Here is a 25,621-nt window from a genome sequence, read left to right as displayed (position 1 = left end):
TTGTAAAATTATTTGTTAGCACAATAATGTCATACTTACAATGCTACCACTCAGTCTTGTGCTACGCCACTGAAATCTTGATCTTGTTTAATAGCGTTTAAAATATATTGTCTCCAGAAAATATTGCAACCATGAAAGATAATTAAAGATTAAGTAGAGGAAAGTTTTGGATTACCGAAATATTTTTCTTCCAATGCTCAACCGTCAAACATCAACCATAAAAAGCGTTGTCTTATATGCGCCAATTGTTATCATTATACTACGTTACGTTCTATTGAATTGTTTTACATACCTATATCAATTTAATCCCAGCTCTTTATAATAAAAGCATGCGTTGATCAATAAATTTAAATAATCATAACAAACTTTTACACGGATGAGTACATGTGATGAGCTAATATATATTATACGGTAACTAGAGAAAGGTTCCGATTTAAGTATTCCTTAGTTAAGTGAAGACTTAAGTAAGTTTATGCATACCATTTAAGAATTTGACTTAACTAAGGAAATTCTTAGTGAAATCTAAGTTTAAGGAATACTTAAGTCAAGATGTTTTATGCATACGGCCCCTGACTCTTAGCATTTATCCTTCTGTGAGTGGAGAATGGTTGTTAAATATTTGCCACTGAACAGCAAAGTAACAAGCAAAGAATTAAATTGTTTTATAAAAATGTCGATCAATCAACCAATAATTTCTGAAATCAAACAAGCTAACAAACCAAACCAATCAATTTAAATGACAATATGTATAACTTCATTCAACCAAACTTCAGTTATACAAGACTGAGTTTTTCTTATTAACACTTGTCATTTTTTTTCTTAAATATCAAAATATGTGGTCTTTGTTGCGCATTTTCATCTAAACGCTTGAAATAGAGAAAAACAATGATTGGAACAAAATCTGTGTGAAAATATCAATGTCTCTAAGGGAGCTACCATTCCCCCTCCCTCCCCAATAAAAATCAATTTGTAGCTCCCTAACATGATTATTGTATTATAAACTTCCAGTCAAAAGAAACAAAACACATAATGAAAGTAAAAAAAAACCCGGCTTATGTAATTGTGAGATCATCACACTCATGTTTATCGAGTAAAAAAGACCGAAGGACTTCTTACATTTTTGATATTTCTCTGATGTTGCTTACATGTTAAGCATACATGAAAAAAATGCTTTAAAATTAGCATCGTCAATAACAAAAAGTAAAATCACAACAATAATTAATACCTAGGAAAATTCAAAAATGAAAGTGCCAATTCAAATGGCAAAATCAAAAGTTCGAACACATCAATTGAATGGATAACAACTGTCATATTCCTGACTTGGTAAAGGCATTTTCTTATGTAGATAATGGTTGATTTAACCCGATTTTAAAGCTAAATGAACCTCACACATGTATGACAGTCGCATCAAATTCCGTTATATTGGCAGCTATGTGTGAACAAAGCAAAACAGACATAATAGGTAAAAATGTTAGAAATAGGGGTACAGCAGTCAACATTGTGTTATAATCTTTATTACTATAAAACGAAGAAATGTGTAACAAAGAAGCACAAAATGGCATATAGACCAAGCATATAAGCAAAAATAAAAGACAAGAATACACAAATTTACCAAAGTACAATAACACAATGACGGGATGTATAAGTACATAGCCACGTCATATATGTTTGCAAGAAACATGAAAAGGCACATTCACTGATAGGGTATTTGCATCGGACAAAAAACAAAATCGGGGTAACAAACTAAAACTGAGGGAAACGCATTAAATATAAGAGGAGAACAACGACACAACACTACAATGTAACACACACAGAAACGGACTAAGCATCAGACAAAATCCCACCAGAATAACAAATATAACATCAAAACCAAGTACATGAATTTGGGATAGACAAGTACCGTGACACGTCTTATCGCAATGTGAATTTACATTAAAAAATAAGAGAAAACAAACGACATTTATTCTAAAACACATTTATTCTAAAACCAGTTGTTGGCATGTCACGGTTTATGTTCTTCTCATATGTTTCATGATCGTTTACAAAACCCCTAACAGGAGCTAGAGGTATATGGGGAGGGTTGAGATCTCAAAAATCATCTTTAACCCCGCCGCAATTTTGCGCCTGTCCCAAGTCAGGAGCCTCTGGCCTTTGTAAGTCTTGTATGATTTTTAAATTCAGTTTCTTGTGTATAATTCAGAGTTTAGTATGACGTCCATTATCACTGAACTAGTATACATATTTGTTTAGGGGCCAGCTGAAGAACGCCTCCGGGTGCGGGAGTTTCTCACTACATTGAAGACCCATTAGTGGTCTTCGGCTGTTCTCTGCTCTATGGTCGGGTTGTTGTCTATTTGACACATTCCCCATTTCTATTCTCAATTTTATATAGATATAGCACATTAGCAAATTTGAAAGACAAGAATACAAAAATGTTTTACAATAGTACAATAACGGGATGTATACGTACACAACCACGTCATATGTATATAAATAACCAAAAAAAGGTAAATTACCAAAATTAAAAGACAATAATTCGAGAATTGTCATTGAACAATAACCCAATGACGGGATGTACAAGTACCGAGCCACGTGAAATGCAGTATAATCATTTCTGAAAGTCAAATACGCAATGTTTGATAATGTCAAAAATTAACACCTCTGTATTCACACGTTAAAAGCATATCGACAAACTATAGAGTGAATGATTTATTAGTGATGCTTAAGTCGGTTTATTTCATATAAGAGATCAAACTTAAGTAAAATATAGACCATTATAATATTATTTTAAGTGGTGAATATGTATATAAAATTTTGCATCTTGATGAAATTTACACCTCGATCAATATATGTTAGTGTATATCATAGAAGACTAACCTATATATCTTTGAATATCAGTAGGTATTGGCTTTATTTATTGTGCTATAAAAAGAATTTCTCTAATTCTATGGAAATTTATCCCTTTCCGAACCCATTGTATAAAAAAAATTTAATCAACGTGTGCTGCTGGTGATCTCAAAAGATCATTGGATGATTTTAAGGATCATGACCTTTTTAGCTAACTGGATGAATCAAAATATGCTAACACATGTTAATGAAATTGACAACTTCGTGCAATGTAAAAGGCACTCGAAGGGGATTTTCGGTTAACAAAAAAAGAAAATGTATTTTTAATCATTGGAGAAACAGATTCTTACATAGTTACTCGTGGATTATCGGATTTATCCAATCTCGATAGTTAAATTATAAATTTTAAAGTCCTCGCCGAGGTGGCTCGGACTTTAAAATTGATAATTTTACATCTCGATTGGATAAATCCGATAATCCACTGGTATCAATGTAAGAATCTATATGTAAATTTGATACTTATCGCTTTTATCATTTCTTTAAGATTGATAAAGTTAATCAGTTGGGTTGTGTACTACTTTGTTTATAGTGTCGTGAATTGCGATTTTATTCCCGATTATTTATACTTAAAATAGCATGTGTGAGAAAAAAAAGGACAAGGTACAATAAGGGCCATTTTTGGCCCCCTCTCCAAATGAATTGAATTTTATAATTTTAATAGACTAAATATAGAAGCTTAAAAACATGACAATTTTTTTTGTAATTATCATTTGTTGGTTGCCTAGCAACAGATTTAAAATCTGCAATTTATGCGCTATTTTTAACCATATTCATTAAATTGTGTCTTTTTTTATATGATACTATGAATAAAAATGTATCATTGTACAATGCATATATGGAAATCTCTAACTATAATGTCTCATTTATCTGAATTATTAAATACGAGTATTTATCATATCTTAGCCACCAGAATGACCCTTAGCAACAGCACTGTATACTAAGCAATCACAGCCTTTAATGTCTCTTCAAGGTTTATGCAACCCCTCATGTGTTGACCAAAGCTAGGTATCTATTGTTAGGTGATTACATGACAACTGTAAATAACTTACATTTTGTTAGCTTTTTAATGCTTAGAAACTACCTAGCAACTGTATCCATTGCGTAGCAACGACCTTTCTCTATATGATTTACGCTGATATTGTACTTTTCTTATGTTAATTTGTCATCGGTTTTGATATTTTGTAGATTTACCACTATCCAACTATGGACGGAAGAAGCTTGGTGTTTACTAAACGAAAAAAAACTCCCCCCCCCCAATTACTCCCTCCAATTTAGAACGTATGTAAAAGTAGTCCTACTCTGACACAAAATAGTGCTTTTGATGTCATTGTTTACTTAAACTGACCAACAAATTTGCAGAAATGAAACTTTTGGTGAAAGGGAAATATATTTAGACCATTTTGAGCCAAAATTCACTTGTCTATGAGTTTGCATTAAAAATTCAGGATTAATGCGCTACATAGTACACTAATTTAAGATTTCCAGAAAACCGGGAGTTATTTTGGTAGTACCTGTCTTTTCAAGATCAGAAATTTGTTACAAGACTTTAAACATTGGTTGAAAATTTGCATGTAGAAAGGGGATACATGTACAATTCAGGATATACCTGGTTTCCTTGAAGTTAAACTTAAGGTAAAATATTTAGAAAGCTGTGAAAATTGCAAAATTTGGTTGAACAGATAGGGATTTTTAATTGATGGTCTGACACCAGAACCGCCAAACAGGTATAACTTACTAGGTTAAGTATATATTACGCAGAAACGTATAAAAAGCATCTTAAGATATAGTGTAATATGGACAACAAAATGTACGCCATTGGTCTGAATCAAAACTGTCGGATATCTGTATTAAAAGTGAAGGTAATTAGATAAACCTATCATAGTGCATAATCATATATCAACACATTTCTTTTTGTATATATCATCAGATTAGCGAATTTACCTGACGATATCTGGATATGGGTATTTAGTCGGATCTTAACACGTACTTGTGATTCGTTTAAAACCGGTTTTAACGAAGAAATGTCGAAATGTTCAGAACTTTATTAAATCTGTTTTTGGGTAAGATGGTGCAAGCATACGATTTTTATTGCGTCTTACACTTTGAGAAGCGAATAATCTTTAGCTACTTTATTTAAATATTGTGTAAAAACGTTAATTATGAGCTATGAAAGTCAAGTGCTCAAGCATTTTACTGAGGAAGTTTTAAAAAAATGCAAAGAAATATTTTAACAGTGGGTTAGATTTCATTAGTCTTTACTATCTATAGATTAACAATTTTTGGTTATATTTATAATTTAGAATCATCATTGAAGGTGGTGCGATTGCACAGTTAATTAATTATATTGATGTGCCATTTGTATGCAAGAGTGACATTCCGTTGTATTATGTGCCAATTCGAAAAAGTTATGCGAGTATTGTCTCCCTTTAACAGGTTCATTACTTTATAATTCAGTTTAGGTTTTTGATATAAATTTGAATAGTTACAAAATGTATCAATTCAATATATTTCAGTTTTTGTTATTGGTGTATCAAAAACATTGATGTACGAATATAATTTCATAAATTTGAAACGTTTAAAATGATTACATACCAATATAAAGAACCGTTCATCATTTTTGAAAAAGACTATGATTGAAATTCGTATTATTATTCTCCCCTTCCTAATAGATGGATTTGGAAATGAACCAGAATTATCTAAAGGTAATAACAGAGAGGGATTAGCAAGCAATTTTTAATTGTAGCTTAATTAACGTTAAAACAACTTTCCATTATACACAAATGTTACTTTATACAAATATAAGTACCTTGTTAGCAAAATCTACAAATTTTATTAGATATTATGAATTTTTATTACAATAGATTTATATGCTATCAAATAATAATATATGTACGTAATACTACATTAGCAGGGTAATCTCCAAAGTGACCAAAGTCTTGTTTATTAAAGACACATAGCTCACAGGTGATTATCACACGTCAATCAGCTCCAAGGAGGAAAAACTTTAACCAGATTTGCTGACAAGGTGTACCAAACTATCTTCTATTTCAGTATAATTGTAGTTCATTATTTATATTTATATATTGTTTAATGTAGAGTATGCTCAGTAAGAGCAAAAAGACTGATACCTAAGCTTTGACTAAAACTCACGTGGATCTAACCTCATTGGCAATCATAACACATCTTCTTTTTTTATATATCTGACATGTGACTAAAAATGTGTACAAACATATTCTTATTCTTAATTAGTGTGCAGATAATTAACAAAAGAGTATGTACGATCAGCGAGAAAAAAACGTATCCAACATTATAATCTAAAAGAATTCCGCAAGACAGGAACAATTTTAATCGGATGCTGATCTCCGAAAAAAAAAATCGTTTGTTAATACAACAATGAAAAAAACCCACCCCCTGTTAAATAAATTTACTATTTCTATGCATTTACATCTTAACCTCTGTCAATAAATATGAGTGTCAGAGATTCACTCCTCAATGAAACCGTCACTATCAGAATCGGAATCTGTTTCAAGTGGCACATCTTTTGCATTCAAAATTGAATCTGCATATTTACACGTGCTTGGTGTCTCTAGTTCCCACCTGCTATAACCAAGGTACCAAATTGTAGATGCAATATGCGCACAACAACCAACCACCCGGGCGCCAACTTTACAGGTGCAATTCCAACCAGTTACTTCATCTCCACTAAATTCAATCCATAGACTGTACACTCTTGAGGACGAATGTCTGGATATTAGTTTTACTCGTAATAGATTAGGACGGTCACGGCAAGTCTGGAGCATGTAATTGTCATCAGATAGATGGCTTTCTGTATATCTTGGAGCTTGCTTCAGTTGATATACTCCCATAGTAATATCTCTGATTTGTTGGAGAGTAAGTTTAGGAAAATCTAAAACGTTTTCCGTGCCATTTACTTCAGAATAAATAGCCTTTTTGCGAATTAAATTATTGTCCTCGACATACTTCTGTACCTGGTTACCAAGCTGTGCTTTATCCAGCATAGTTTGGCCAATCTCTTCATTACAAAAATCATTAATCAGTGGAGCCCGGAAGCAATTAATAAATGCAGAAACAACTCTGACAAAATCTCCAATATAGGGAACGAAGTGGTTTGAAACCACTTTGTCGAGAAAGCGCCACTGTTTAATGCGTCCATTGGCGCTTTCAACTACCCACCGAACTTTTGTTATAAGTCGTGAAGAATTTGCCTCCTCGGTAGTGTGTTGTTTTTGTCCCTTTTTGATGAAACAAGGCATCTATACTTTCAAGTTCAAACTCTCAAGGAAAGCTTGAGCATCTCTGAAACCTGTGTCGACTACTAATACGTCATCGTCCTTTATCCATTTCTTTATATCTTCAGCATTGGTTTTAAATAAATGCTTAGTAATTAAGGCATCGTTGTTGTGGCCATTGGCATAATATGGCCCAAAGACACTCAAAATGTAGCCATCAGATCCAACTATAATCATGGGCTTGACTAAAGGTCGATTTTTGTGAATACTGTAGGTTTTCTTCTGGAACTTGTGGTATGAACTTTTCTGTTTTGGCAGTTGGAGTTGTATGACTCTGGGCAAAAACGGAATGACTCATACGGTTAAATCCTAAAAATGATGGAACAAAATTTTTAATTAAAGATTCTCGAGCTGAGTGTACGGCTCGCCGTATATTGTAGGACTTAAGGCTGAAAAGAGTTCCCAAGATTGTGTTCGATAATCCAGTGCGTAATTTTACAAGGAGAATAGCAAGACATGTTCTTATTGAGCGTACTTCAGAGTTACTTAAGTCTGTAACATGTGTGGCGACAACGTCAAACTGTTGTTTGGTGAGATTAACAAAATCGTCATCTGACATAGCTATCTGGACATCGAAATTAAGTTTACCAACATCTTTTAGCATGGACCTGGTTCTATCCAACAAGTTGTTTACATCCGTACGGTTGAAGAATGTCGACGGAGAAGTATGCTTTGATGCTTTCAGAACCTCTTGCTTGAAGTATTTACCAACAAGGTGATCAGAACAACACCTACTATTGGTGGAAATAAAGATGCCCTTGTCTATAAATGTTTGTGTCTTGGCTTCATTGGGAACAACAATAAGTTTATGCCTATTTGAATTCTGCTTCTTACAAACAATACACATACGGTGTGATTTTGTGGTAGAACATATTGGAAGTTGTATGGTTTTTGGACTAAGGACGCCTCCAGAGCTTGGTTGTCTTTTTTTTTAATTGCCTATATTTTTTTTCTGCAACAGTCACATTGTTAACTAATTTGATAGCCTGAATTTCTCGTTGAATTCTTGTTCTACATTTTAAGCAAATTGCGTCATGTTCGTACACATGCCTTTTTAAAATTGACTCTACATATTTCCGTAATCAAGAATTAAATATTGCTCGTCGGTTTGTCTCTTTTAAATGCGTTTTCATACATATAATGCAACTGAAATGTCGTGGGGTAGGCATCCTCACAGCATTACCTAAAAATGAAAATGAAGGAGAAATTATTTTAATTATTAAATCAAAAATCGTTTACTCTAATTTAACCTTTATTTCTAGTTGTATTATTTATCTTCCTGTGAACCATAATGCAAAAAAACAGGAGCAGATTAAGCCAGTTTCAAAAAAGAGGGTGGAAGTTGTTCAAACCTCTTTTGACCCGGCTCGGAACAATATTTTCAGTAATATACCTATATTAAACAGAAATCAAATGTATCTATACACAAGTATAATGACGAGAACGTTATGCTATTATACAGTCGGTAGTTTGAATATTCAACAGATGGACAAGGCGAATGCAATATAGTTCCTTTTTTAGACCGGGTGTGATATGCTGTATAAGACTAATAGTATAGTGTCTAGTATGCTATACGAGATGCATATTCATGCAGCATATATTTAAACACGCAGTAACAGTCTTAGAACATTGTGATGTTTGAATGGTGGCTCTCATTGACATTAACCCAACATTAAGTTTCCCTTATATCATTATTTTTGTTCATTTTTTCATTAGCAGATCACCTTCAATGCCGAATCATTTCAATCCAGCGGACACTTGTGCTTATTGTATGGTCTTGTGCCGAGAAGACCCTTGCAACCAGTTTTGTTAAATATGTATAAAAAAAATTTAAAAAATAGTGTTGTATATATTTACCATTCCTTATGTTTCTTCATTCTTATCAATGTAAATACTGTAACCCCTTATGGATGTACCTGAAATAGATATCGAAATATATGTGTAATATATAATGAGCGCCTGCAAATTTATTTATCTTTATTAAACAGCCTTAAAAGGCTACATTCTCTTATCTTGTTAAACATATAGTAAGGAGGCATCGGCTACAGACATGTATTTCACATTCTGAATTATAATACAATTGATAAAAAAGTGACCGAAGACTACAACAGTCATGCTGCTGATATCGAATTTATACTGAGCCAAATTGAAATATGAGAGATTTTTTTTTCAAACAAAAGTGATTAAGTATTAAGTCTAATAGTAATTTTTGGGTCCTTTATAGCTTGCTGTTCGCTGTGAGCCAAGGATCCGTGTCGAAGTCTATAACTTGATCTATAATGGTTTACTTTTATAAATTGTTACTTGGATGGAGAGTTGTCTCATTCGCACTCATACCTCATCTTCCTATATCTATATATTATACATGTTTAACAAAATAACTATACCATTTTCGAAAACAGGCATACGAACGTCCATGAATTTCATTATGTGGTGTCCATGGTTTACATAATCAGGATGTAAATTCTGTATCTGTAATAAGACAGAAAAATACATATTATATGAAACCTTGCGCATCAGGTCGTCCGAGGATTTGTGTAACGTTTAAATTATGTTATGTTATATGTATATATATTTTTTTTTCATTTTTACTTTAAAAACCAAGGGCCGGAAAATCTATCTTTAAAAACATGTTACTGTTATCTGTTGGTAGAAGTTAAACCATAAATATTTCGTGTATGTCTGAAACAACTATGTTATATCTACAATTTATATATGAACTCCCTTTATAGCCGATTTTGTTGAGTGTGTAGGCAAAGGTAATATCTTTGGTAAGCTTGTTTGTTAGCTGAACCATTCAGTCATTATTAGGTCAGGTGTACTATCCTCTTTCCAAATGCATTGATCGTCCTAAAAAAGGGGATTCAAAACCCCAGACCCCCCATAGTCCAGTCGATTTGTGAAACAATTGCTCAGATTGTGGTAAAAGCATAAAATTTGGCAGAGTGTTAGTTGAGGTCATAACTAACATTTATAGCTATGGACCCAATTCAGAAAATCAAAATGGCGGCTCTGGGCGGCTATTTGGAAATAATGTCCAAAAAATTAATAAAAATTATTAAAAAAAAATATGAAAAATATATTACCTTACCAATTTTGATAAACTTTCGTATATCTTATGACAAAGGATATCAACTGAGGACTATTGAAGTATTAGGTGGTCATCTTGAATGGTGGCCATTTTGGAAACGTAAATTTCAAATATATCATTATTCGCTATCCTAAATTGTTTTTGGAATTAATACTAAGTTTTATATGCATTTACAACTAGTTTTTCTTATCATTTATTTGTATGACTGTTGCTATTCATATAGGATATATTCACCAAGTGCTGAAGTGAGGCTTGCATATGTTAACTTATAAATGTATTTAAAAAATATGCGTAAATTCTTTTAATTGCAGTTTAGCATGTGGGCTTAGTTACTTTTTTACCATAAAAAAAATGCGTATATACAATATAAGTTATGACCACTGTATGTTGAAAAGGAATAATACGTAGGTATTAAGTCAATGAAGCTGAAAAAATAATAAATAGACTGGAAAGAATTCCGTAACGCCAAGAGATGACACATGAGGATTTACAATGTCAATCAAATACAAAAAGAGCAGACATAGACATTTGAGCTGGTAATCAGTCATTTTCTGTAAGCATACAACTGTTCCAAGTTGATGAAGGCAATGTAATGGGAGAACCACAAGGCAAAAGGTACTTATCCTGTCAAAGCAAAACTTAGGATCAAAATATATTTTGTCAGGAAAAACGAAAAAAGTCTAAGATGAGTCACGGATTGAAAATAACAGTAAAATAACCAGCCACGGTTGTGATGAAGAACAATATGATTGCAGGTTTTTTTTTCTTTCATTGTGATGAGGTATCTGACTATCATCATGAAGCCTCGACAATTATGATCGACAATAGAGTATGTGTTTGTCACTTGAAATACTAACCATTGTTCTTTTAGCAAGACTCAGTGCTGGAGATTAATATCTCAGGAGCAGATATCATGCTAAATGTTTGTTAAAACTGCATTACAGGGAAATTAGACAGAATTCGAGACACAGAAAAAAAGTCAAGAATCTGTTATCCATGGAATGGGGCTCGCCAAATTGACAGAAAACAGTGACAGCTCACACTTGGAACAGATATTGTTTTAATATTTGAAATTGATGATATTGGTAAATTGTACAGTACACGTTTTTAGTAAATATGAGTTGTTATGGAAGGAATGAATAATACAACACTTCTCAAAAATTGAATACTAGCTGCCATAGATGATATGTAAGCACACATGAAAGGTTGTGCTTTCTCTGGATTCTCAACGAATATGTTGGGGAAGTTCTGAAACAGGCCATGTCTTTTAGTCCTGATGATGAAGGCCTCTTCATTGTCAAAGTAACTAGAAAAGTTTGAAGAGTTAAGCTTGTTACTATAAAAAGGTTTACAGGGACATTCAATGTAGGCTTTCCAAATGAATCAGTTCCACAATCTTTGAGACATCTTACTCTCTATCTGAGGACTGATAAGTTGCAGTTGTGTCCTTTCAACGACGAGTTGCACAATTGAACTATTATAGCTGAGAAATGGTAAGTCTTGTCTGCCCCTCAACGATATTTCTGGACTGTGCCTTGATGTTTGGCCATCCTGTATTATTCTTAAAAAGGAAACTTATGTCTGTTGAACTGATTCGTGTCAACAGCTGTTATTGAGTGTCCCTGTAAAGTTATTCTTAGTATCAAGCATATATATTTTGCCTGCTATGGCTATGGTGATGCCTTCATTTTTACCTTTTTTCATTAAGTCTGTTTCAGAGCTTCACGATTACATTTGTTGAAAATCAAGAGCACTAATTTATCTTGCTTGTATGCTTATAGATATCCTATGACAGCTACATTCCAATTTTGTTAGCTGCGTTGTATCAGTTCTTCCTTCCATGATAACTCCAAGATCTTCCAGACGTTTACTGTACAATGTAGCGTGATTTGCAAGCTTGGAGATTGGTACAATACTTTTCCCAGACCGTGTGCCATCAATGTATTTCATTAATTAGGTAAGCACAACTCCAAGGATAAAAGATTCCTGGCTTTCTTTCTGCGTCTTTTATTCTGCCTATTTGCTATGTTGTCAAGTTTCATCAATAACCAAGCATGATACTAGTGATTTGACATTCCCAGCTCTTACTTTGTCTTAGGGAATATGTCTTGTAATACAAGTGCACAGTCATGTCCTATTTTTGTCGATTTGAAAATGTCGATGTATCATGTTGATCTTCAGATACATCACCACAGACAAAATACATTGCAGTCATTGTTCTATTTGATCCAGTTCCACTTTACAGTGTCAGGTTGGTTATTGTTTCCTTTCAATTGGTAGCTTATCTTCAACATCAGAAGTATGTTTTCCTTTTTGCTGATGAAATATTTTGAGGTCTGAAAATTTGTTTGACATGGTTTGTGTCATTTTGCCTTGTGATTCTGGAGTTCTTCTGCAGTTCCATAGCCCTCATTTTTTTTTAAATTGAGCGAAATGAAAACCAATTCAAGACTCAACATTTTCGTATGCTTGCATCAAAAGAGTGATTGCCAGCTCAAATGTCTATGACTGTTCTGTTTGTATCTGCTTGGCATTGCAAACCCTTACATGTCCTCTCTTGCCGTTTCACACATGTCTTCCAGTCTAATTGCCCATTATGTTTTTCTTATATCTAGTTCCAGTGTTTTTGAAATCTACAATTTTGATCTTTTCAAAAAAAAAAAAATTTCAGTCATAAATTATATAATATATACGTAATTTCTATTTTAAAAAGTTACTCGTGTAAGTAACAGAAATTTTGATACTGATATCTTAATTTTGTAAACATGTGCATGTCTTATCTGACCTCTTTGTGAATATCCAATATACATTAGTAAAAAAAGTATGAATGCAAACAGTGAATTAATAAGATTAGCGAATAATGATATATTGGAAATTCATGTTTTCAAAATGGCCATTATTCAAGATGGATACAAAAAAATCAATATATATGAAGTCCTCAGATGACAGTCCTTTTCAATTGTGATGAATATACCATATGACTATATAATAATTTCCTGCAGCAAGTGCTTAACTTATAAGTCAAAGTGAACACGGTTACTAAGGAATTGCAAATGTGTTAAGGCAGTATTAAGTTGTACTACTCTATGTTAATGTGGAGGACAATGTGATAGAATATGATAAACAGAATGTGGTTTGACAAAACATGTTTATGTACATATCATTTATTGTAAGATATTGTTAACGTCAATTGAGAACATTTGAGCAGTTAATGTTCTTATAACATTACTTGTATGATATAAATTCATTATGTCTGCAATCAAGGTTTTTGAAAGTTGTTTCAAATGAACAATATCAACAAAACGAATTATCCAATAATCAGCCAACTATTATAAACGACAGGTATACAAATATGTTATTGCTTTATTTCTACGTATAAGAAAAAATTCTCCTGTTATTCTATTCTGAACGAGCGGTTGCACGAATATTGCTTTCAGAGTAATAGTTCATTTTATGATCCTCTTCGTGTCTGCATTTTAATGCTTTTGTACCCGCTACAAAACAGAAGAATAACTCGGGAGAGGGGGATAGGCTAGCTTTTTGTCCTGCTTATATAGCTCAAACAAATACATTTGTATACATCTTCCACAATGCATTTGTTTTATTATATCGAATAATGACTAAATATTTTGGATTAAAAGAAAAAGATTTTTCAAGATGGCTGCCATTCAATATGGGTAATATTTTCAAAACTTTTGTTCTACAAGACAATTGAATTCAGCACTGTTATTCTATCAACCAGATTTCATGTCAATATCTTCTCTAATATCATTTTCATGATGATTGTATATTATTAATCTATTGAGATCAAACGGCCGCCATTTTAAAATGGCCGCCTCTTCCGCCAATTTCGATTTTCAGATTGGGTCCATAGCTTAAAATGTTGTCCATGACATATACTACTACTATGCCAAATTTCATGCTTTTACCACAATCTGAGCAATTTTGTCAAAAATCTGCACAAATCGACTGGACTACCAGCCCCTGGATCCGCCACTGTTACCTTAGGCTACACACTCAATGAAATCGGCTGTAATATTATTTCTTCAAATGACTTCTCTTCAACTTCTCTCAGGGACGAAATCAAAAGTTCAATGTAGGATAAAAATTCACATAGTTTTTTCACTGATTCCCCCCCCCCAACTCCTTTAACTTAATTTGGGAAAAAGTGATTGACCAATAGGGATACATGTTAAATCGAAGTTAAAGAAACAAAAATAGCAGCCATTTTATCATTCCCCCAAGTTATTTGATATAAGTTTGCTATACTTCATTGATCTTTAGATATCGTCCAATATTGAAAAAATGATTCCAAAGGCAAAAAAACTTGAATGAGGCTCAAACTTGGAATAAAAATATGTTGCATACCATTTGAAGTGACTAAAACTTTATGTTTAGAAATCAGACTAAATTGCTGGCTATTATATCGTGATCGAGCATTTTTCTGCTTTTCTTCCTTTTTTGAAAGAAAATAAAATGATAAAATGATACAAGTAAAAAAATGAAGAAAAAAACAATACTATAGGAAGTGTTGAGATTCGAACGTAGGACGCCCGGACAAAAGGCAGTTTTCCCATTAGACTACGTTGTCATCATGACAATGATAGTGTAAAACGACATACTTATCACTATTGTTTTTTTTTATTTGTTATGTTCTCCGTTAATTCTATTTGTAGTCGAATTCATACGGAAATTGGAAATTATTTTACTTTCAAAAATTTTAATGGTTAATGATAAGCAAAAAATGTTGTTTTTGGTGGTAGTCATTTTCTCAAAGTCGTCTGCAACCGGACCGATATTTTGTTCCCAATTTTCACATATTCTGAGTATATTTTTTACTTGAAACGAAAAATTATTTAATCATTCAAACTCTTTGTAGCTTTAATTTATATCATGACTCAACCGGTCTCAGGTACACATAAAAATGGCTGTTTATCGTGTGTGCCAAATGCATACGTTTTCAACATGTTGATCCAAATTGGTCAAACAAAATCTAGATTGATAAAAAGAAAAAAAAATACAATTTGAAGAATGATTGCCAAATCTCAAAACTTAAAATCTCACCTTTGGAAATATTCTTGATGTAGTTGGTGGTGTCTGGTAATCACAGCTGAATGCGGAGTTTTTCAGCCCTTTCTCCGATTTCGCTCCGATTTTACTATTTCGGCGAAGTTGGTTTTTTTTTAGGAGATACATGTTTTATTCATATTTGAAGGCCTCCACCAACGTGAGCCAAAAGTTTCTCTTCATTATCAGAAAATTCTGTTTGAATGCTATCCTTATCACCATTCTTTTCTGTGGCTCACGTTGGCGGAGGCCTTCAAAAACGAAGAATTTCAGTCCAAAAATGAACATTTTGCTACCTTTTGGTGTAATTAGGTAACTTTCAGCAACCCAAAATCAAGTTTCTGCTTTACCAAAAATTAAAATCCGCATGAGCTTCTAAAGAACAGATATATACAAATTATTTCGATTATAATTTCGTTTATTTCATGAAAAAAAATATTGACAAAAAAGGGGGCCAAATACGGCCCTTAGTGTACCTTGTCCTTTCTAGACTTAAATCCAGGCTGACAAGCATTAAGGTAGTACTTCAGTTGCCACAGCGGCTTAACCCGGGTTAGCCCGGTCGACGCTTCCGGTATAGGCACAGTCGCTTCATTTGCTGTAAAATCAGCCGCCGGCACAAATAGGCATACGCCGCCCTCGCCGGTCTTCACTCACCGGCAAGCAATCAGCCGGTCATAAAAGTATGGCGGGAAGCGTAATTTTAGATAAATTGTCGGAATTTGAAAGGTGAAGATTTAATTTTTTTCTATCAGACTATATTATATGATACTGCATTGGTCAACTATGACGATAATAAATTGCCATGCTATATTTTATTTTCAAGTTTATAAAATTTATGTCGGAAAAACCTTTTTATGATGAATAAGGCCTAAGAAAAAAAGATTGCATTTTAAAAATATATATTCATATTGTTAACAGGTTCATTTTTTTATATTCCCTAGCTTAGAAAGCAAAACAGTATAAACTTGAAATTCTGTCGCCATCTTTAAATCAGCCGGTTCCACTCGTTTTATTTTCAGCCATATTTAACCCGGTCACGTGATAGGGCGAACCGGACATAGCCCGCACTAGAACAAATGAAGCAGCCCCTAAATGCTAACACTTGCAAATTTATTTATGGGTGTGTTTTGACTTATTAAACCAAGGCGTAAGAAACACACCATTGAATAAGTAATGAATATAGGGCTAAAACTCATATGTATCGCGTATTAGATCGCGAGACAGCCAGATATCCGACTTCAATCATATTTATTTCGTATTTTATTGATTGATAAGGCGTGCATACAATGCACTTGACCGACGATGGAATATTATCTATATTAGAAAATCCCCCGTTTGCTAGAAATAGTTCAAGAAACAATAGCTCGAATGTTGCATCACCCATCATTACAAATACACCAATATTTTGTCGGAAGGTCCGATTATTAAAGTTTACTAGAACACACCCGCGAAATCGCGGGCATATACAGCTTGTAAACTGTTGTAGGATGAATTTTTGTAAAAGATATTATGACTGGAGAATTTCATATAAGGTATCAAAAGCCCTCTCCGTTTTTTCCAAAGTCCGTTATGTGTTTCCTTTCTGTTAAATTCAATTATTTTTCATATTTCTGGCTTTATACCACAGTTATTCTTCCCTTTGCTACAATGCATTTTTTGGTAAAAGTCAAATTTATTTAAATTAAAAATTTGCACCGCTTCAAACATGAAATAAATGAAACTGCTTATAGACCATTATTATTCTAATAAAATGTGCTTCTAGGACAATCCATCAGTGCTTTTCCTTTTGAGAGCCCTATTAACATGCCAATGGTAGGATTTGAATCTCATATAAATGAATAAGGCTCATTTGAGGGGTGGTCTGAGAGGCCCTGATCCCGAAATCCCGGGCTTAAAAACATGAAATCCCGAGGTGCGTATTTTAACGATATTCATATCCCGACATCCCGAAATTAAAAAAAAACAATATTCCCGCATCCCGTAAAGATCAATCCCGAAATCCCGAGCTTAAAAACACCCGATCCCGACGTCCCTAATAAGTCCTGCCTCCCTCTAATCTTTACCCTACTTTCATTTTGGCCAAATCACTACTTTCACTTTCAACAATAAATGTTTATGCCCCATTTATGGGAATTATGTTTTCTAGTCTGTTCGTCCGTTCGCATCCGTCCTTATGTCCGGCTTCAGGTTAAAGATTTCACTTTCAACAATAAATATGCATGCCCCATTTATGGAAATTATGTTTTCTAATCTGTTCGTCCGTTCGTTTGTTCAACCGTCCGTCTGTCCCGCTTCAGGTTAAAGTTTGTTGATGTAGTTTTTGATGAAGTTGAAGTCCAATCAACTCGAAACTTAGTGAATATGTTCCCTATGATATGATCTTTCTAATTTTAATGCCAAATTAGAGATTTTACCCCATTTCACGGTCCACTAAACATAGTAAATGATAGTGCCGATGTGGCATCCGTATACTATTGACACATTCTTGTTTCCACATGTTTTACTTATTTCAATATATATGCAACTGGTATGACCCATTAGATAGTAAATATTTCAGAAAAAAAGTAGACAGAATCGTATTTTACAGGTGGATAAACGCGAAAACATAATTGTCTCTAAGGAGGTTTATCTAAAAACCATGATATGGAGAACGCTCTGATTGGCTTATTTATTTTTCATTTTTGTAATCTATAATACGATTGGTTATTCTTGTGCATGTTTGAAACCGGAAGTCTAATATATGACTAAAAGTCAGTCTGATAACGGAAACAATATCCGGACATCTACTTTGTCGTTTTTCTCCCAAAATAACTCAATCTGAATAATCATAAGAATGGATGACAAATGCGACTATGCATGTTACCTAAAGAACACAGAGTCATGATGATTAACTAATTGTGGAAGGAAGAGAAGCGACAGACAAAATGAGGTCTTCTCGTTTAATAGTATAGATATAAAAAAATATAACATCAAATGCCACCATAGTACCACAGCAAGCCCACTCTCTTCCATTCCGCCCAGAATACTATTGGCCTCTATTTTGAGCTTTATGTTTTATGTAAAATGTTTTTCATATGCTGCATGTATTCTTCCCGAATCAATTCATTGTACAATGCTATGGAAATATAAAAGACATAGATATATAGTTGATTTGCAGATTGATTAATTCAGTATATTTTGAAATGCATTCTTTTGTTTATTGTTTTGCATTTAAAAGGTATTTTTTGCCCAATTCAGAATAGATGGTTGAAATTCGCCGTCTTTGTAGTTGTCTAACAATTATTAACATAAGGATAACAATTTACTTATAATCACAACATAGACAACTAAACTATAGAATGGTGAAATCGTTCAATAAATTAAGTATGATTTGAAACTTACGACTAGGTTTTTGATTTATGTTTGTTTTGATTTAAGGAATATGTTACGTTAGTAAGATCTAATTGGATGACGTGCGAAAAAATAGAACTGACAATGAAAAAACGATTCTCTATTGAATAGTAGCGGACATTGGATTTGCAATAGGCCAACTTCTGGCACATTAGAAAGTTAGTGTACCTATTTTGAAACAGAAATCGTGATACTCGTCCTACACACAAGTAATAGGATTTAACGTTTCAATTCTGACGAGACATAGTTTCGTATTGATACACCTCACTCGCCCAAATGGATTCACCCCTTTTCCCAAAATGTCTCCAGGTAAGGGTTGGTGTATTAAGTCGAATCATCTAAACAGATTTTTTATCCTCAATTGACTAAGAGACTTGAGGGCTATCTCATTTACAAGACGAAATGAGTCGGAAAAACAAGGAAAACAAATTGAATGCATATTGTGTATTGCAAAATACATCCTTCAATCTTAACAAATACGATTTCAATCCAAACACCAAAGCATCGTAATAAATATTTATTTTTCTAAAGCAGACTAAATATTTAATAAGTATGAATGATCACTTCATGAACCAACAAATGTGTGTCGTCGTTTGGCAATCTCTTAACATAAAATTCAAATATTTCCTACCAATTGTTTTTTTTTAAAGTTTAGGAATGTTAGTACATATATTGTCTAAATGCGCATTTGGTTAGTCCCTGTTTATTATAAAGTTCTTGTGTATCTTGCTTATGCATCTTGGTTTTTAAATTTGAGAATTTTAATTGAAAGTGATATTTTATTTTTATCGATTTTGTAAGCAGCAGCAACTATTGACTATTGCAAACTCATTTTCCATTATTCGTTAGCGTATCATGCACCTGAAAATCTCTTTAAATAAAGCATAAACGATGGAAAGACCTTTGGGTTGATAGTTGGTTGAATAACATCTTTAGAAATTACTAGCCTCTATAAAGAATGTAATAAAAGGAAACGCAAGATCTGACCTAACGTGAAAAAAATGCAAGAGAATTATACCGCAGTTCACAAGTCATAAATCGATTAAGAGAAAACAAATCCGGGTTACAAACTAAAACCGAGGGTTTGATATTGAAAGCATCAGGTTTGATATACACAGTAAACGGTTTGATATAGAAAGTATAAGGTTTGATATAGAAAGTATAAGATTTGATATAGAAAGTATAAGGTTTGATATAGAAAGTATACGGTTTGATATAGAAAGTATAAGGTTTGATATAGAAAGTATACGGTTTGATATAGAAAGTATACGGTTTGATATAGAAAGTATAAGATTTGATATAGAAAGTATAAGGTTTGATATAGAAAGTATAAGGTTTAACATAGAAAGTATAAGGTTTGATATAGAAAGTATAAGGTTTGATATAGAAAGTATAAGATTTGATATAGAAAGTATAAGGTTTGATATAGAAAGTTTAAGGTTTGATATAGCAAGTATACGGTTTGATATAGAAAGTATAAGGTTTGATATAGAAAGTATAAGGTTTGATATAGAAAGTATAAGGTTTGATATAGCAAGCATACGGTTTGATATAGAAAGTTTAAGGTTTGATGTAGAAAGTATAAGGTTTGATATAGAAAGTATAAGGTTTGATATTGAAAGTGTACGGTTTGATATAGAAAGTATAAGGTTTGATATAGAAAGTATAAGGTTTGATATAGAAAGTATAAGGTTTGATATAGAAAAAATCAGGTTTGATATAGAAAGTATACGGTTTGATATAGAAAGTATAAGGTTTGATATAGAAAGTATAAGGTTTGATATAGAAAGTATAAGGTTTGATATAGTAAGTAAACGGTTTGATATAGAAAGTTTAAGGTTTGATATAGAAAGTAAAAGGTTTGATATAGAAAGTACAAGATTTGATATAGAAAGTATAAGGTTTGATATAGAAAGTTTAAGGTTTGATATAGAAAGTATACGGTTTGATATAGAAAGTATAAGATTTGATATAGAAAGTATACGGTTTGATATAGAAAGTATAAGGTTTGATATAGAAAGTATAAGGTTTGATATAGAAAGTATACGGTTTGATATAGAAAGTATAAGATTTGATATAGAAAGTAAACGGATTGATATAGAAAGTATAAGGTTTGATATAGAAAGTATACGGTTTGATATAGAAAGTACAAGGTTTGATATAGAAAGTTTAAGGTTTGATATAGAAAGTATACGGTTTGATATAGAAAGTACAAGGTTTGATATAGAAAGTATAAGGTTTGATATAGAAAGTATAAGGTTTGATATAGAAAGTATAAGGTTTGATATAGAAAGTATAAGGTTTGATATAGAAAGTATAAGGTTTGATATAGAAAGTTTAAGGTTTGATATAGAAAGTATAAGGTTTGATATAGAAAGTATACGGTTTGATATAGAAAGTATAAGGTTTGATATAGAAAGTATAAGGTTTAAATATTAAATGACTGAATAAATAGTCAACGATCAATCTTACAGGGCGATGGATCATGTAATATGATTCTGTACACTACAAAATATAATATATAACAAGTCAAAAAGGGTACAACATCACCATTAAATAACTATAAAATATACATATATTAAATATTTCGGATAACAGATATCCTTCTTCGGTAATTGCACAATGACAAATGAATCATGTCAATTCAAATTGAGACTCTATCAAAATCTTGATTTATACAATTTAAGCGAACGCTGGAACAATTTTAGAATTTTCAAACACACCGCAAAGACTACAGAAATATGCCAAAAATAAAAATAGTTATTTACGATGTGAAATGGCACAACTCTAGATTTCCAAAGGTTGTGACAGTTGAGATGTTATAAATGCATTGAGGGCAGTCCTCAAACAAAAAAATCAAAAATGTCCTAACCGATCCAGGATGGTATAAATTAGACAACGGTAGGGCAATTACAACAGAAACTACATATTTAAGCCTCCCAAACGAATATCAGTCTAATAATGATTGAAAAAATAAGTATTGTATAATGAGGTAAAATAATTGAACGTGGCAACGTACTTATACATCATCCCGAATCAATGAAAACCTGTAATTTAAACTGTTATTTTAAAAATAATTTCGAACTGTAAAGCCAGTACTAAATCCGGCGTTGTTTGAAACAGGTAGTCACAGGAAAATGAGGGACTCGTTCTATGTTTTTTCCTTTATACCCTCTGGGGAGACTGTCCGTAACTTTCTTATCCAAAATCTTTCCAAAGCGACTCTGTCGACCTTCGACCAACCCTCGTTGTGGTCTATGATCGTGATGGTAAGGTTTTTGAGATCAGCTTGTGTGTGTCCAGGTGAAAAAAATAAGGTTTGATATAGAAAGTATACGGTTTGATATAGAAAGTATACGGTTTGATATAGAAAGTATACGGTTTGATATAGAAAGTATACGGTTTGATATAGAAAGTATAAGGTTAGATATAGACAGTAAACGGTTTGATATAGAAAGTATAAGGTTTGATATAGAAAGTATACGGTTTGATATAAAAAGTATAAGGTTTGATATAGAAAGTATAAGGTTTGATACAGAAAGTATACGGTTTGATATAGAAAGTATAAGGTTTGATATAGAACGTATAAGGTTTGATATAGAAAGTATAAGTTTTGATATAGAAAGTATACGGTTTGATATAGAAAGTATAAGGTTTGATATAGAAAGTATAAGGTTTGAAGTAGAAAAAATAAGGTTTGATATAGAAAGTATAAGGTTTGATATAGACAGTAAATGGTTTGATATAGAAAGTATAAGGTTTGATATAGAAAGTATAAGGTTAGATATAGAAAGTATAAGGTTTGATATAGAAAGTATAAGGTTTGATATAGAAAGTATAAGATTTGATATAGAAAGTATACGGTATGATATAGAAAGTATAAGGTTTGATATAGAAAGTATAAGGTTTGATATAGAAAATTTAAGGTTTGATATAGAAAATTTAAGGTTTGATATAGAAAGTATACGGTTTGATATAGAAAGTTTAAGGTTTGATATAGCAAGTATACGGTTTGATATAGAAAGTATAAGGTTTGATATAGAAAGTATAAGGTTTGATATAGAAAGTATAAGGTTTGACATAGAAAGTATACGGTATGATGTAGAAAGTATAAGGTTTGATATAGAAAGTATAAGGTTTGACATAGAAAGTATACGGTAAGATGTAGAAAGTATAAGGTTTGATATAGAAAGTATAAGGTTTGATATAGAAAGTATAAGGTTTGATATAGAAAGTAAACGGTTTGATATAGAAAGTATTAGGTTTGATATAGAAAGTATAAGGTTTGATATAGAAAGTATCAGGTTTGAAATAAAAAGTATAAGGTTTGATATAGAAAGTATAAGGTTTGATATAGAAAGTATAAGGTTTGATATAGAAAGTATAAGGTTTGATATAGAAAGTATAAGGTTTGATATAGAAAGTATAAGGTTTGATATAGAAAGTATATGGTTTGATATAGACAGTAAACGGTTTGATATAGAAAGTATAAGGTTTGATATAGAAAGTATAAGGTTAGATATAGAAAGTATAAGGTTTGATATAGAAAGTATAAGGTTTGATATAGAAAGTATACGGTTTGATATAAAAAGTATAAGGTTTGATATAGAAAGTATAAGGTTTGATATTGAATGTGTACGGTTTGATATAGAAAGTATAAGGTTTGATATAGAAGTATAAGGTTTGATATAGAAAGTATAAGGTTTGATATAGAAAGTATAAGGTTAGATATAGAAAGTATAAGGTTTGATATAGAAAGTATACGGTTTGATATAGACAGTATACGGTTTGATATAGAAAGTATAAGGTTTGAAATAGAAAGTATAAGGTTAGATATAGAAAGTTTAAGGTTTGATATAGAAAGTATACGGTTTGATATAGAAAGTATACGGTTTGATATAGAAAGTATAAGGTTTGAAATAGAAAATATAAGGTTAGATATAGAAAGTTTAAGGTTTGATATAGAAAGTATACGGTTTGATATAGAAAGTATACGGTTTGATATAGAAAGTATAAGGTTTGAAATAGAAAGTATAAGGTTAGATATAGAAAGTTTAAGGTTTGATATAGAAAGTATAAGGTTTGATATAGAAAGTATAAGGTTTGATATAGAAAGTATAAGGTTTGAAATAGAAAGTATAAGGTTTGATATAGAAAGTATACGGTTTGATATAGAAAGTATAAGGTTTGATATAGAAAGTATAAGGTTTGAAATAGAAAGTATAAGGTTTGATATAGAAAGTATACGGTTTGATATAAAAAGTATAAGGTTTGATATAGAAAGTATACGGTTTGATATAGAAAGTATACGGTTTGATATAGAAAGTATAAGGTTTGATATAGAAAGTATAAGGTTTGATATAGAAAGTACAAGTTTTGATATAGAAAGTATACGGTTTGATATAGAAAGTATAAGGTTTGATATAGAAAGTATAAGGTTTGAAGTAGAAAAAATAAGGTTTGATATAGAAAGTATAAGGTTTGATATAGACAGTAAATGGTTTGATATAGAAAGTATAAGGTTTGATATAGAAAGTATAAGGTTAGATATAGAAAGTATAAGGTTTGATATAGAAAGTATAAGGTTTGATATAGAAAGTATAAGATTTGATATAGAAAGTATACGGTATGATATAGAAAGTATAAGGTTTGATATAGAAAGTATAAGGTTTGATATAGACAGTAAACGGTTTGATATAGAAAATTTAAGGTTTGATATAGAAAGTATACGGTTTGATATAGAAAGTTTAAGGTTTGATATAGCAAGTATACGGTTTGATATAGAAAGTATAAGGTTTGATATAGAAAGTATAAGGTTTGATATAGAAAGTATAAGGTTTGACATAGAAAGTATACGGTATGATGTAGAAAGTATAAGGTTTGATATAGAAAGTATAAGGTTTGACATAGAAAGTATACGGTATGATGTAGAAAGTATAAGGTTTGATATAGAAAGTATAAGGTTTGATATAGAAAGTATAAGGTTTGATATAGAAAGTAAACGGTTTGATATAGAAAGTATTAGGTTTGATATAGAAAGTATAAGGTTTGATATAGAAAGTATAAGGTTTGAAATAAAAAGTATAAGGTTTGATATAGAAAGTATAAGGTTTGATATAGAAAGTATAAGGTAAAGTATAAGGTTTGATATAGAAAGTATAAGGTTTGATATAGAAAGTATAAGGTTTGATATAGAAAGTATAAGGTTTGATATAGAAAGTATATGGTTTGATATAGACAGTAAACGGTTTGATATAGAAAGTATAAGGTTTGATATAGAAAGTATAAGGTTAGATATAGAAAGTATAAGGTTTGATATAGAAAGTATAAGGTTTGATATAGAAAGTATACGGTTTGATATAAAAAGTATAAGGTTTGATATAGAAAGTATAAGGTTTGATATAGAAAGTATAAGGTTAGATATAGAAAGTATAAGGTTTGATATAGAAAGTATAAGGTTTGATATAGAAAGTATACGGTTTGATATAAAAAGTATAAGGTTTGATATAGAAAGTATAAGGTTTAATATAAAAAGTATACGGTTTGATATAGAAAGTATAAGGTTTGATATAGAAAGTATAAGGTTTGAAGTAGAAAAAATAAGGTTTGATATAGAAAGTATAAGGTTTGATATAGACAGTAAATGGTTTGATATAGAAAGTATAAGGTTTGATATAGAAAGTATAAGGTTAGATATAGAAAGTTTAAGGTTTGATATAGAAAGTATAAGGTTTGATATAGAAAGTATAAGATTTGATATAGAAAGTATACGGTATGATATAGAAAGTATAAGGTTTGATATAGAAAGTATAAGGTTTGATATAGACAGTAAACGGTTTGATATAGAAAATTT

The 25,621-nt window shown here is 31.7% G+C and overlaps 1 long non-coding RNA gene across 1 annotated transcript; it reads right to left on the bottom strand.

Moving 5' to 3' along the window:
- Positions 1 to 8,318: 8,318 nt before the first annotated feature.
- Positions 8,319 to 9,678, bottom strand: LOC143062213 (uncharacterized). The gene is made up of 3 exons (XR_012974609.1): positions 9,605 to 9,678; positions 9,075 to 9,133; positions 8,319 to 8,400 (listed from the first exon to the last, which is right to left on the bottom strand). It is a non-coding gene; the product is annotated as an uncharacterized LOC143062213 (long non-coding RNA).
- Positions 9,679 to 25,621: the final 15,943 nt, after the last annotated feature.

This window comes from Mytilus galloprovincialis, chromosome 2 (genome assembly GCF_965363235.1).
Source record: "Mytilus galloprovincialis chromosome 2, xbMytGall1.hap1.1, whole genome shotgun sequence".
Lineage (NCBI taxonomy): Eukaryota > Metazoa > Mollusca > Bivalvia > Mytilida > Mytilidae > Mytilus > Mytilus galloprovincialis.
This window is presented reverse-complemented; position numbering and strand designations above follow the sequence as displayed.